This window comes from Pan paniscus, chromosome 3 (genome assembly GCF_029289425.2).
Source record: "Pan paniscus chromosome 3, NHGRI_mPanPan1-v2.0_pri, whole genome shotgun sequence".
Classification (NCBI taxonomy): Eukaryota; Metazoa; Chordata; class Mammalia; order Primates; family Hominidae; genus Pan; species Pan paniscus.
The window spans coordinates 107,479,068-107,494,688 of record NC_073252.2 but is presented as its reverse complement, the minus strand read 5'-3'; the positions used below and the strand labels follow the sequence as shown (position 1 = coordinate 107,494,688).

At 42.3% G+C, this 15,621-nt stretch overlaps 1 long non-coding RNA gene across 3 annotated transcripts in view; it reads left to right on the top strand.

The window, feature by feature from the left end:
• The window catches only part of LOC100973734 (uncharacterized), a 78,911-nt gene that overhangs the window by 37,483 nt on the left and 25,807 nt on the right, over positions 1–15,621 (top strand). For 2 of the 3 annotated variants that reach the window (XR_010112003.1, XR_010112006.1), the window contains one exon: positions 13,752–13,922. This is a non-coding gene — a long non-coding RNA (uncharacterized LOC100973734). Of the gene's footprint in view, positions 1–44; positions 1,229–13,751; positions 13,923–15,621 lie in introns of those variants that run through there. The other variant, XR_010112004.1, reaches the window with a different exon arrangement.

The window sequence follows — 15,621 nt, the reverse complement described above, 5'->3', positions numbered from 1 at the left end:
ATAATACAGTAAAAATTATATTCAGGCTATATCTCTTCCGACAGAATGAATTCCAGCAGACCCCAGACTTTTTGGCACCAGGGACCAGTTTCGTGGAAGACAAACTGTGTGAGGCATGGTTTCAGGATGAAACTGTTCCGCCTCAGATCATCAGGCATTAGTTAGCTTCTCATAAGGAGCTTGCAGCGTAGATCCTCGCATGTGCAAGTTCACAATAGGGTCCGCGCTCCTGTGAGAATCTGATGCAGCCACTGATCTGACAGGAGGCGGAGCTCAGGCCGTCATACTGTCCTGCCCGCTGCTTACCTCCTGCTGTGCGGCCTGGTTCCTAACAGGTCATGGACTAGTACCCGTCAGTGGCTCAGGGGTTGGGGACCATTGAATTATAAATTTGAGAGCTCTCCTGATAATTCAGGAAAACAACTTGCTTTTGAGTTACCTATCAAAATAAATTTTATTCAGATGATTGCTTTGATACAAATAATCTAGTAAGGCTATTTTGTATTTCCAAAATTAAACTCTCAATTTCCTGTTTGTGTAAACACAGCCATAATGAAATAGATAAGATGCAAATTAAAAAGGAAAGAGAATGACTGGTCTGTGAAAACCTCATGAAACAGAGCTTCTTGTTTAAACTGTTACTATCTACAATTATTGCTTTTAAGGTATTTCTTATATATTAAAATATCCTGTATAATCATTTGAAATATTATTTTAGGAAGGAAAAATGAGTTTGAACAATAGACTCTTCATTGTTAAATAGCCCCTGTGGGAGATACGGACAGCCTGGTGATGACTGTCACCCCATGGCGTGCATTCCTGTACTATTGATTCGACTGTGTCTTAACTTGCACATATTCCACATATGCTTTTGCAGCACAAATTCCAAAATCTCATGAGAAATGTAAAAATGTGTGCTGGGGACTGTTTCTTAATGGGTTGTCTATAAAGTAAGCGTGTGTGTTGCATATATCTTGATATTTTTTCTTTTTCATTTTTTTCAACTTAGCTGCACATTAAAATCATCCATCTTCCTTGGTCTCAAAACACGGCTGTATTTTCAGGATCAGGAAATAAATATGTTTTTGTTTCCTGCCCCCAAAATAAATTATTTGAGTTGTTTTTCTAGGCTGAATTGTATTTCACTTCCTTTTAGATTTCTTTTACCACCAGACATTTTTTCAGTTAGTGTAAAATTTATACCCAGTAAACACATTTCTTTCAAAAATGTCAAGTCCTTTCTAAAAACAGACACTATTTAATACTTGTTCCACAAAATTATCCTCAAGATAGATGGAGAATGTTTTACCAAGTCTGATTAGTTTTGGTTGTACAAAGATATATGTAGTCGTGGATAAATAAAGAACATATTTGAGGCAATTTAAAAATCGTCCCAACTTAAAAATAAGTAAAAGAAAGCCTTGCTACTGAGAAAAATACAGAGATTAGAGGTGACGTTTTTATAATTGTTACTCTACTCTGATCATATTTATATGATGGGGTTTTAGGGTGACAGTACTGGAATCTCATCACAGGGATGTCGATGACAATATCTTAAGTTTAATACATGGCTTTTGGTTATGTGACAGGAACTCAACTCAAATTTGTTGAGATATGAAAGTGATTTTATTTACTCACTGAATCCAAGAAAAGGTTGAACAGGCAAAGCTGTGGCTTGGGCCTCAAGAAAAATTGGAACCAGGTCTTCAATTGCTGTCAGCACCTTTGTCTCTGTTTCTTTCTCTGCAAATTTACTCCATCCCTGTCACTGTAGACCAGATTCCTCCATGTGGCAGGAAGCATGGCCCACTGACAACTGCCCGAGTCCTCCACGGTTAACCACTGTACCAGACACTGCTGCTGCCCTAAACATGTGCCCTCGGCCCATCTCTGAGTTCACTTGTTGTTGGAGAATTGTTCATCTATGGGTCCCAGGCCTTCTACCTCAAGCACCTACATCTTTCTGCCTGAGGACGTTCTCTGGCTAGGGGCTGGGGGAAATGGGCTGGGATGGTAGGACAAAAGTGCCAGGTGGTTAATAGGCCCAGGAGTAACCCTCAGCCACAGATGATGGGAATGTGTGCATAAATACGTTTCCTTATACTGCAGGGAGTGCATTGTGAGTTTTGTTCTATAGGCCTCTTAGAGGGTGCCCAGCAGGACTGAACATCTTTTCTTATTGCTTTCTCCTTTCCCTTTCTCACTTCCACACTCTCTTACCATGCTTCCTGGGATCAGCTCCCAAATAAACTGATGGAATCCAAATCCTTGTTTCAGAGTGAGATTTTGAGATGATCCAGACAAGGACAACCACCAAAGAATAACAGGTTTGGGTTTCCTTTGTGACCCAGTGTAAAATCGTGGAGAAACTGTTAGATTGGCTCATCTTAGGTCGAGTGTTTACCCACAGGCCAAGCAGCTGTAGCCATGTCTTGTAAGGACATGGCATTCACATGGCTAGAACAGGGAATAAAATATTCTGAGTCAGAGATAAAGGGAAAAAGAAAAGGAGCTGGTTAAAAACACAGGAGGGGCCGGGCGCGGTGGCTCACGCATGTAATCCCAGCACTTTGGGAGGCCGAGGCGGGCGGATCACGGGGTCGGGAGATCAAGACCATCCTGGCTAACAGGGTGAAGCCCCGTCTCTACTAAAAACACAAAAAATTAGCCGGGCGTGTTGGCGGGCGCCTGTAGTCCCAGCTACTCGGGAGGCTGAGGCAGGAGAATGGCGTGAACCCGGCAGGCGGAGCTTGCAGTAAGCCAAGATCGTGCCACTGCACTTCAGCCCGGGCAACAGAGCGAGACTCCATCTCAAAAAAATAAACAAAAACAAAAACAAAAAAACACACACAGGAGGATATTATTCACAGAAGATAGGATATATTGGGACGGTGAATTGGTTAGGCATATAGGACAATAGATATTTACCCATAAAGTATTTAATAGAGTGGTTTATAAAAAGTTTGTTCTGATTCAACGTTTTTTGATAATTTTATTTTAAATTAATTTCAAACTTCATAAAAAGCTGCAAGAATAGTCAAGGAACTCTAATATGCCTATTGCCCAGATTTACCAACAACTTATGTTTTGCTTCATTTGTTTTTATAATTAGCTCTCTCTGTAAATGTATATATACATCTACACACACATATATAGATACAAATAACTCCATATATACAAATATATATTCATGTGTATTTTTTCCTGAACCATTTCAGAGAATGTTATTTTATTTTACTTTATTTTAAGAGACAGGATCTCACTGTGCTGCTCAGGCTGGTCTTGAACTCCCAGCCTCAAGCAGTCTTCCTGCCTGTACCCCACTTGTATCTAGGAAGAAACGAACTTGCTTTTGATTTTACAGGCTCATAGGCAGAAGGGACTTGCTTGTCTTAGATGAGACATTGGACGGTGGACATTTGAGTTAATGCTGAAATAAGTTAAGACCTTGGGAGACTGTTGGGAAGGCATGATTGGTTTTGCAATGTGAGGACATGAGATTTGGGAGGGGCCAGGGACAGAATGATATGGTTTGGCTGTGCCCCCACCCAAATCTCATCTTGAATTGTAACTCCCATAATTCCCTCATGTTGTGGGAGGGACCCAATGGGAGATAATCAAATCATGGGAGGTGTTCTCTCATACTGTTCTTGTGGTAGTGAATAAGTCTCACAAGGTCTGATGGTTTTATACGGAGAAACCCCTTTTGCTTGGTTCTCATTCTATTTTTTTTGCCTGCTGCCATATATGTAAGATGTGACTTGCCCGTCCTTGCCTTCCGCCATGATTGTAAGGCCTCCCCAGCCATGTGGAACTGTAAGTCTACCTTATATTATGTCTAGCTCTGAGTAGACTAAAACATAAAAGAGAATGTTCATTGATTTAAGCTAGACAATACAGTATCATTGGATTGTGGATGTAATCAAAGTGTCAGTGATGAATTTTTCAAATCATCCTTTTTTAAAAAACAATACTATTCAAAGGTGGTCTGTAACCAAAACTTCTATACAGCATGTGGATACGTTGAATATATCATAGATATTTATAGCTAGGTGGAACTAGAGATTATTTAGTGCATTGTACAGAACAAAAACTTTAGATGTACTGAACTTAGGAAATTTGACTGTGGTAGTCCACAGAAAGTCAAGAGTAGATCCCACATCCTCCTGATATCCTGATCCCTTGCCCAGTGTGCTCTTTCAATTCTGCCCCAAGTCATCAAAACTATGCTACCCACTGAAGCTGTCATCTAGATTCCTATTTGTGATTTGGTGATAATGCAATTTTCAATGTAGTTGATTAATCTTCATTATCAAATGAAGATTTACCTGGAAAGTTTTTACTTTAAGGGCTACTACCTAACAAGTGATACTAAAAATTAAGCAGCTCTTCTGTACCTCAAAACATTCTGCCAATAGAAAGCCCTCCATATCTCAATGAACAACTGTTTTAATACCTTCATTTCTGATGTTTAGATTCTTATATTTTAGTTATTGTTTTTAATTAGAAGAAAAGGAGTCTCCACTCATTATATTAATTTAAGAGCAATGCACTTCAAAGGAATGCAGATCCATTCCTCTCAGTTGTGACAAAACAAGGGAGAGCAGAGCTCTCTCTTTAACAGGAAGATGTGACTGAAAGGTCTTCTGGTGTAGTGGGAAGCACAAGTGCTTTAGAGTCAGTCAAATGGAGTTTCAAATTCCATATCAGTCAATATTTGAAGTATGGCTTGGGCACCTTAAGCAACCATTCTGAACTTCAGGTTCCTTATCTGCGTAATAGGAGTAATAATATCAATTATTTAATTCTCTCTGCTGCTGTAAGCACTTACCCTTCTAGATGACAGAAAATGTATTTTAAAGTCTCTGATGTGGTGTCAATGTTCAATGGTCTATTTTAGCAATAATTTTCAACTGGGTAATTGTCCAAGACCTGTGCTATGAGTAGATAGTCAGAAGCATCATTATAGGGTGAGGAAGCTGATCCTATCAGCTGGTGCTAAAAATCATTCAAGACTGTTATAAACAGTCCATACAGTTAGTTACCTTTTAAATTTGCTTTGCTCCAGGTTTGGGACTAGCAGTTAGCAAGTGTTCCCCTCTTCTCCCTTACTTCTGTGACTGGTTAGTTGCATTAAAAAAACCCAAAAACCAAAACAAAAAACAAAAACCAAAACTTTCTTCACTCTTTAAAGTTGCCCTAGATTTTTTACTTTCATAGGTTTCACCAGCATAAGAATGCTTTGGGTTAGGGGGTCCTTACAGCAGGACTTGTTCTGCACTCCCCTTGGGTGGCCAATGCTGTGATTATGTACCCCTTTCCTTTCTTAATTGAAAATGTGACTTAAGTGTCACCTGTATGTTAGTGAAACTAGACATGTTAAAGAGGCTTCTTGAAATGTAAAATGATCTTTATGCTTTTTGCTTTTGTATTAGTTTTCTCATCTCTAAAGCAAATTAATAAAATAAATTTCACAGTGTTTCATAAAAACATTTCTTCCTGGGTTAGAGTCAGTAATGTCAAGTTAGGCATGAATTACAAAGTTCTGAAAATGGGACCTATAATGAAAACTGCAACTCAACCATGTAAACACAGCTTTGAACATGTGAAGCTATGATACAGATTCAGTCACTGCCTGAATAGATTTCTCTACTTTCAAGTCCTGTGGAATTGTTCTTCTCTATCCTTCTTTTCCTGTCTAAACAGAAAATTTACCAATTGTATTAGCAGTTATCAGTATGAATCAGCTGCTTTTAAGCCTGATAATTTTCTTGGAAAAATGTTTTAATAGCAATTTGCCCAGCACAGGACAATCATAGAATTGCTAATTTGGGAGGAACAGGGAAGGTCACCAGTCCAACCTCCCAGTTGCGGTAGTCATTCCCTATTCAGTTTCTGAGAGATGGCTAACTAGGCTCTAGATCATTCAAAATGATAAAATAAGTCATTCTAAGGAAAAAGGTAAGTTTCTGTATTTTGGGCTTTACAGTCCTTTCTACCTTATTTTAATCATCATTTTCCAGAAACAGAAAATATAAAACGAAAGCAAACTGGACGCTGTATTATAAACATGCACATGGGCATGCACACCCTCACAGATGCTTAAAATATTAATTAAAAGTCTGGTGGTGAGACTGCTGAGCCTGATAATGAGGACTGGACATTTTACAAACAGCAGTCATGTGCTAGATGCAATGGCGTCTCACAGCCAGGTGTGATTTGTGTGCTCTAGCAGGGAGCTCTCAATCATAAGCCACACAGTGGTTCAGTCTCCTGGTATCTTTATTTCAGAAAGAGCCAGCAGGTGACAGGAAAGCTGTAACAGCTGAAAATAGAACCAGATATGATAGAAAGTAGAAGTAGATTTTTTGTGGCATATTGTAAGCTTTATTTCTTGGTAGTCTTATATAGTAGGAAATTTTGTTTTCTGCCTGTCTTTTTTATCTGTCCCTTGGGGAGACACTTTGATGATCAGTCCTGGTCTCATATTGAGCCTTCCAGCCAAAGACTACTGCTCATGTTGGGCTGCAGTTCCTGCTAGTGCCTCATTTCACACACGGATTGGTGTGTGAGGTGGAGGAATGACCCCGGAGAGCCGGGAGAGAACAGCTGTCTGCCACATAGCAAACAGGGACGGCTGCGATCAAGGCCAAGCTGAAACACATGGCGGGCTGCAAAGCTTTCAGAGCTGCTGAAAATTGAATCCTTCCTTCTAGCTCCTGAGCCTATCAAATCACAATGCAGGAGTTACTCTTAAGAAATTAGAGTTCCTAATTTTTATTTTACTCCACACATTTGCTTCTGATTTTACTCATGGTAACCAAAAGAAGACCTAAAAAGCAAAGAGATTAATGTTTTGAGAGGTTGAGAGCAAACGTCTCTACTGAAACCTCACTTGTGCTAACCAATAGGCACTCACAGAGTTCAGTTCTGTTTTCCACAGCTTGAGTCTCTCAGTGCCAACCTTTTGAATGAATGCTGTTACGCTATCTATTACTAACCATTGAGCCTACCTTATGGTTACTGTTTATTATATACCAGTGGGTCATAAAAATGAAAGATTAAGGTCACTATATGTTTATTTGCCATTGGAGATGACTTTAAAAAAACAAATTCAGTGGCTGCAGAAATGAAGTGTTTAGTCATTCCTGAGCACTCATGTGGCCAGAGCAGCCTGTTTACCAGGTTTTAGACACTGACTACTTTCAGGACTCAAGAAATTCTAGCAATTAATGCTTGTTTAGGGTTGTTCCACCTACTTAGCAGGGCGATTCTACCCATCAGCCACGGTTTATTGACAATCTTTTATGTGCCAGGCACTCTACTAGGTACTTTGGAGAATTACAAAAGAAGAAGGCACACATTAAATTGTAAACTCCTCAAGAGGAATTCAACCAGAGAAACATAAATAAATAGATACCTGTAAATGTGAGTGACAAAATAAAAATCAGTTCTATTCCCTTGAGTGTACTCGGTGCCTTTAGTAATAGATGTGTTACTCCCATACCATGGGCACTAGGAACAGATACTTTTAGGAGTTCAGGAAATAAAAATCTTGTGTTTTTTCTCTCTTGTCCCCAGAATGGTAACTGTAATGCCATAGTTTCACAGTTCGTAATTAGTAAAGTATGCAACACAGTTTTGACTGAAAAACAGCAATGTTCTCAAGTATCAGAAATGATGCTTGAATTTGGCAAAGTAGTCAGTCTCAATTATGTAGTGAACATGCTCTTTTTTGGAACTAAATGGCCAGGATAGCATGTGTGGGGTTCTGAGGATAGACTTTGTGATGCCACGGATCTAAACTAGGCTTGTCAATTTAGTTAATTCACTTAAGAAACACTGATTGAATGCCAACTACCTGCCCAATTCTGTTTTAGATTTGCAGGATTTAAAAATGAATAACAGAGAGGACTTTTTCTCAATGAGTTCATAGTATGGGTGTATATGCGTGAAGGGGAGAAGCTTGGGTGGAGTGCAAGTAAGCAGAAAATTGTATTACCTTATGGCAATTGCTATAGTGATTTTTATTTTCTACTGTGATTTTGTAGTGGGGTTCAGAAGGTTGGCAGCTGGCTTTTGGATTAACACCTCTAGTAAAGTAAAGGAAAATCTACTGGTACTTAAAAATCAAATCAAAATTATTGACAGGCTCAGGGAAAATGCCGGCTTCAGCCCTGAGTGGCTACAGTCCCTCTAATAAATTCCAGTCTTATTTATGGAATTGGTTAACCCCTTTATTAAGACCTCTCTTGCGTATTTGTCTTCTTGTATTGATATTTGGACCCTGTATACACAATACTATACCTCAAATTGTTTCTTCTCGCCTAGAAGCAAACTCCAAATGGTTCTGTAAACTAACTACACATGGACATGCCATTCGTCGGAGGACCCTTAGATCCACCCTAGGAGGAGCCCTAGCTGCTGTTCCCCATTTGATGCCCCTTTTCAGCAGGAAGTAGCCAGAAGGAGTCGTTGCCCAAAACCCCCTAACAGCAGTTAGTGTGGCATCTCCACATGGGGGAATGTTGTAGGAGTTATTAAGAAATTATTTTAGGCAGATAGACAGGAAAAGGGGTCCTTGGGAAGTTTTCTTTTTTGTTTTTTTTTGTTTGTTTGTTTTTTCTTTTTTGTTTTGAGATGGAGTTTCCCTCTTGTTGCCCAGGCTGGTGTGCAATGGCACGATCTTGGCTCACCACAACCCCTGCCTCCCAGGTTCAAAGCGATTCTCTTGCCTCAGAGGTAAGAGAATCTCTTGCCTCAGCCTCCCTAGTAGCTACCTGGGATTACAGGCATGCACCACACCTGGCTAATTTTGTATTTTTAGTAAAGACGGGGGTTTCTCCATGTTGGTCAGGCTGGTCTTGAACTCCCGACCTCAGGTGATCTGCCTGCCTCAGCCTCCCAAAGTGCTGGGATTACAGGCGTGAGCCACCGTGCCCAGCCCTAAGTTTTCCTTTTTTTAAAGCATCTCCGCAAAAGTTTCTTGTAAAGCCCTGGCTCTAGAGCCAGGCCGGCAACCTTTGATATGCAAACGCCAGCCATTAGAAACTGGGTCCACCCAAACATGGCGATTCCAGTGGCCTTCTTGCCCTTTCCCCACATGTTTCTGGCAACATGGCCGCCCCCACGTATCCCCACGTGTGTAGAACGTCATGGTGCCCTGCATTTGTATATTAAAAGGCTAGGGCAGGAGGGCCAGCTTTTTCGCGGGCTATGTGAATGACATGCCTAGTCAAACCAATCCCATGGACCCTATGCAAATCAGACACCGCCTCCTGCAGCCTCTGTATGTACACCTAGCTGGTATCTGTGGCAGGTGGGGTTCCCTCTCTCGGCTTTGGAGCCCCCTTCCCTCTGTCTCTGTACAGGGGAGCTTCTTCCTTCTCCCTTCCTTCTTGCCCCTTCTTGCCTGTTAAATTCGCCTCTCGTTAAATTAAAAAAAAAAAAAAAAAAAGAGGTTGGCAGCTGTGCTGCCACTAACATTTCTGGGGGCTGGGGAGGGGGGATTTTGAGAGATGGTTCTGTTGCTGTGTATAAGTGTTGTGGGTCAGAGACTTAAGGAACAAAATAGAGTTATGCTGTCTCCTGGAATTCTAAAATTCTGGGGCAGTGAATTCTCAGGCATGACCATAAGGTGGAAGAGAGTCTGTAATAATCATTGTCAATGCCTGGCCTATTTCCTTTCTGGCTTGTCATTGTAATTCACTACTATTGCTGGCTTCTGACAACCTGATCAAGGTATCCTCTGGCAACATGGGCAGGCTGGGTAAGCCAGGAATCTAATGACCCCTTCCCAGACCCCCAGCCCCACCAGTAACTGATGGGAGGAGGTGTATGTGTCCCAGTTCTTTCACTTCTCTGGTGGGATAACTCTGAGACTTGACACGCAGAGTTCCAGAGAGCAATTAAGTTCCAGTTACCCAGAGTGGGTGACACAGCCAGAGTGAAAACACATCTTAATTAGCTGACTTTTCTTCCTCGTGTCTCATTTCTTTATTTCTTCATTGGGATGACATCCAAATCAACTGCAGCACTCAAAACTTTGTTTCAGAATCTGCTCTAAGGGGAACCTGTCTTTGCAAAAAATTGTTCACTGACATCCTGGCTGAAAACTAACTCAGCTGGTGGAAGTTTTTGGATGATCCTAGACAGCTGGTAAGGGTGGTCTTTATCAACCCCTCTTCTCAACCAATCCAATTTTTTTTCTCTCCTGAGCCTAAATAAGATAAAGAATGTCCAAAGGTGAATGGCTGTAGATAAATATTCATGTTCTCAGCCTTACCCATAGACTCCTGCTGACCTAGGCTGATTTTCAGGTTTGTTATGTGTAATTGGCTAAATTCCATAATGTGTAAGTTTGCCCTCTTGGCTATAAATATAAATAGGTCTGGAGTGGGCCAGTCTGTGAGTTGACTTACATGAGGCATTCATTCATTCATTCATTCAAAAAATACTTATTATGTGCCAAGCCCTATACCAGGCATTGTGAATGTAGCATTAAACAAGGTAGATTTAAACTCATCCTTTATTAGGCTTTGAATGCAAAGCTTATAGAGATGGCAAAAATGAAATTGTTACAGGATTCTTGGGGTGTCACTTCACCAGCTGGAAACCTCTGTGGCCAGCTGTGCCTTTGCCTGAGATTTGCTCAGGCCCACTGGGCCCACTCAGCCTGAAAAGCTGTGCTTGGCTCGTGTTACTGGCCTGGATCCCATGCCTGCCAAGGATGAGTGGAGTGGTGAGAGGTATGTGAGGGAGCAAGTGTGGGGTCTGGTCACTGCACACAGCCAGGCATACTGGCTGTGGTGGGGCGGGCAGCTTCAGGTGCCAGCATGAGCACCAGCTCCCTGTGAGGCTGTGGCTGGACTGGGCACCCTGCAAGCAGCTTCCATGGCTGGCACGGGGGGACATGGTGGCACCTGGAAGGTTGGGTGAGGCTGTGGCTGGATGGGGCATCCTGCAAGCAGCTTCTATGGCTGGCATGGGGCAACACGGTGGCGCCTGGAAGGTTGGAGATGTCAGGAACTGCAGAGCCCCAAAGAGAGTGTCACAGCCCTGGCTTGGGGAGCTCCTAGGTCTGGGCTTTCTGAAGGGCTGCAGCTTTTCTCTTTTTTTTTGTCACCCGCAATATGGTGAGCAAGGGGCATGTTTCAGCCCTGTCTGTGTTACAGCACTTTCATCCCTGCCATTTGGTGGGTCTCGCATTCTTGTCTTGCACTCAGGAAGAATGAGGTATGTGGACAAGTTGGAGGGTGAGCAAGGTGAAGAGGAGCTTTATTGAGCAATGGAACAGCTCAGAGGAGACTCACAGTGGGTAGCTGCTCTCTGTAGCCAGGGTGTCCTGACTAGTGTTCAGCCCTTAACAGAGAGGAAACCCTGCAGTGGGCAGCTCCTCTCTGCATCTGGCTATCCCAATGTCTCCTGATTCTGGGGTTTTTATGGGCTTCATAAGGGAGGAGGTGCATGCTGATTGGTCCATGGGTGGCCATGGGCAGGCCAGAAAAAGCACTATAAGTTCCCATTTCTGTCCTTGGGCTGGCAGCCTGGCCTCCAAGCTTCAGGCCTTCCCTGGCTTGAAGGTGGGGCTTCACTGGGGACCCATCCCTTTTCATCCAGGAGCCTGTCTGCCTTCTGCTGCTGTTCATGGTGCCCAGGCCGTTCATGCCAAGGGGTGCCTGCAGGCCCATGCCAAGCTGCCCTTACCCCTGACTCAGTCTCCCTCTCATGCTCGTTGGTGCCCAAAGTCCAGAGTGGGCCGAGGTGGAAGGAAGCTGGCATGTTAGTGCTGCTCCAAGCATGCACACACGCTGCAGAGAGATTGTCCAGATTGTCACAGCACCCAGGCTCAGCCTCAACTTTGCTCTGAGATTGAAGTGGGTGCCGGGAGCAGGGAGAGGCCAGGCAGCAGGAGCAGGCATTTCTGAGCCTATGGGGGCAGGGGGTCTTCCTGGGCCCCCAACAGTACGGAGATGCCCAGGTCCGCAGCCATGACTTGGGTGGCTGCAGCTGCACCTGGGAGGGCGGGGTTCCTGCCTGCTCCCAGACCCCAAGAGTACAGGGAGACCTGGGTCTGAAGCCATAGCTGGGAGGCTGCAGCTGTGCCCAGGGAGTGTGAAGCTCCTGCCCTGCCAACACAGAAGGGGGTGGGGCTTCCACCTGTTCCCAGTTCCCACCGGCTGCATGAAGTGCATAGCCCCAGCTGTACCTCCCACACTGCAGCCAACGTCATGACAGTGGCCACTCTAGACAGGCTGCTGCTGCCATGAAAATGGTGGCAGAAGCTGGGAGGTATACAATAGTTACATTACACGGAAATACAGAAGCTATGAGAAAAGGAGAGTAGAGACCATTTGGTAGTAGAAAGAGAAGCTGAGAGAGACATATTAATAGAGGCAGAGATGAAGACTTGCAAGGTCATGGTAATGTAACAACACTAGATTTTTGGGACCCATGAACCTGCTGATGAGATGGCAGCAAAGTAACTGGGTTGTAAAAGCTTCACTGGGTTCCAAGGATAACCCAATTTCCAAACTCCATTCTGTGAGCTGCCTCTGCTTTAGGTACTGTTCATCCATGTCTTTGGGATCTGAGATTCTGGTTTCTTATTTTCTGATGTATTATAATCGTTATTATTTTTACAACAGAACTTCATTAGTTAAGGAACCTGTGAGTGAATTCTTTTTCATTTTATAGCTGATTAACACAGAACTGTGAACATGAAATTTAATTCTCGCTTTTAACGGTTAATGAAACTGAAGCCCAATGAGGCAAAGTGATTTTCTGTTGAAGTAAAAACTCTGACTCCAAATTCACAGCATTTTATATCTATCAGAACAAATAATAGTAACCTCACTTACTGTGAAGAGGCCCAGAAACAAGGCAATCTTAGAATAGCCAGCATCCTAAAACTGACATTTCATATAGTTTTCAGAGGTTCATAAAAATCCTGTACATTTCACTAAATTTTCACTGGTCCAATTCATATTTATCAGTGCAATCCTCCAATCGTTCTTTTTGTTTTTGGTTTGTTTTGTGTTACCCTACATACATTTAAGTCAGTAGTATCAGGTTCACCTGGGAAATTGTCAGAGATGTAAATTAACAGGCCCCATCCAAAACCTACTAAATCAGAAATTCAAGGTTTGGAGTTGAGCAGTTTGTTTTGATGAGCTCTTCAGGTAATTCTGATGGCATGCTAAAGTTTGAGAGTCTTTTCTTTAGGCTAAGAAAATGTCTGGATCCACTTGTAGCAAATATTTTCCTATAAAAAAGTTTTTAAAGTAGAAACAGTATATTATCTTAAAAATTAATCTCTCTGATGCTTTTTAGGCCTATTTTTGCTGGTTTTTTTTGTTGTTTGTTTTTTTTTTTGTTTTTGTTTTTGTTTTTTTTTTGAGACAGAGTCTCTCTCTGTTGCCCAGGCTGGAGTGCAGTGGCATGATCTCGGCTCACTACAAGCTCTGCCTCGCGGGTTCACGCCATTCTTCTGCCTCAGCCTCCCGAGTAGCTGGTACTACAGGCGCCCGCCACCACACCCGGCTAATTTTTTGTATATTTAGTAGAGACGGGGTTTCACCATGTTAGCCAAGATGGTCTTGATCTCCTGACCTTGTGATCCACCCACCTCAGCCTCCCAAAGTGCTGGGATTACAGGCGTGAGCCACCGCGCCTGGCCTATTTTTGCTGTTTTTATTGTTGATGATGATGATGATGATGTGTGTTTGTGTTTGTATCTGTGCGTTTTTCAGTTCTAGGTACATGAAATCCACTGGTGTGCTGGTAAATGTTTAATAACCAGTCCTCTGGAAAGGAGAAAGTTGAAGACCCCATTTATACATTTGCTCATTTCTGTGGTGTAAATACCCTGAAAATAGCTGATTTCGAGCTATCAACATTACTGAAGATGGAGCTGGGAAGAGGTGAGCATAAGTGACACTCAAAAGTCAGTACTGGCTGCACTCATTACTTTGGATTCCATAAATTTAAGCATAAAGTTTGAGATTGAGTTGTTATACTTAAATGTTAGTTGAATGAATTGTGGATGAGTAAACTAAGACTATGGGACTGGAATTTTATTTTTTGGGTAGGGAAAAATTTAGTGTGAATAAAGACTTTAACATCTCAGAGTATTCTTCCTGGATTTTAGTGAACGTCACAAAAGTAACAACAGAAAGAAAATTAAGAATGCATTTATTGAGAATGTATTCTTTAAATAGCACTCTTTATTACATACTGTAACAAATCAGGCTATTTAAACACAGGCTGTTTTCAGCATAGCACTTTATGGCAATAAAACACTTTGCAAATCAATTTTATTGTTCCTCTCTGCAACCTCAAGAGGTAATAGATATGAGTTCCCTATTTTTACAGATGAAGAAAGTAAGGCACAAAGAGATCTTCAAACTTTCACATAGTGTGTTAATAGAAAAACTGGGATTAAGACTTGAGTCCTGGAATTTCCCAGTCATAGTTTATTAGGTTATGTTTTCTGAAATGTGCATAATTTAAAATGGGACTTTAATTGGCTTTGGTCTGCAGGGGTGGCTATGCTTTCTATTGGTACAGTGTTGCAGACCTGAGCTACATTATGATGCTTGTCCTGTCCCTTCTTGCCAGCCTTGATCTGTCCAGAGTCTTTGCTGAGAAGGGCCCTTAGAGGGCCATGATTTTTATAGGATTCCTAAAATCATTCGTCCCCCAAACCACAGCTGCTTGGATTAGAGGTGAACACCAGACCCAGGGGTGACCGATCAATAGATTGGCCTGTGGCCTAAACATAACAGGACTGTCATACTCCTCTCCAGAATTTGGAATAACAAAGAATGAGAAAATTAGTGTGGGTGCTGCAAGGTAAAAATCATGATGTAAAGATATGCTGGAAAGGCCAGGGTGGACTGTGGTTAACTAAAATCACGAGAGCAGAAATTACTAGTAAGTAGAAAGTTTGGCTTAGAGAACAGAGAATGATTAGATAAGGAAGCAAGTCATTAGAGTAAGAAAAATAAATAAATATTCAGGAAAAATAAATAGACACCATGAGAGACAAACCATGTAGCAATCGATAGCTGGTGGAGACAGAGCAGCCAATTCTTAGGGCTGCTCCTGTGACTGGCAGCTTTCCAGCTTCTATCCATGTATATATGTACAAGTTCTGCTGCACAAAACAGGAACTCTGCATTAGTGACTTAGCCCAAAGGGGGTTTGTAGTCTTCACATAACAAGAAGTCTGCAGGCAGGCGGCTCAGGGCTGGAGCAGCAGCTCCACAACATCAACAACACACCAAGCTGCACTAGCTTTCCACTTCACCATCTTGGACAAGCAGCTTTTCTCCTCATATTTGCCATCTCACAGCCTCCAGCTTCACATCTATTTCCATGAGGGAAGAAATGATGAAGATAAATGTGTTTTCCATGTATAAGTATCAGAAATGCAAAACTTCCCCCAAAAATCCTGCTTTTTTTCTCATTACCTAAACAGTGACATGGACTCTTCGCAACAAAAACTTTTTTTTTTTTGAGACAGAGTCTCACACTGTCGCCAGGGCTGGAGTGCAGTGGTATGATCTTGGCTCATTGCAACCTCCGCTTCCTGGGTTCAGGCGATTCTCCTGCCTCAGC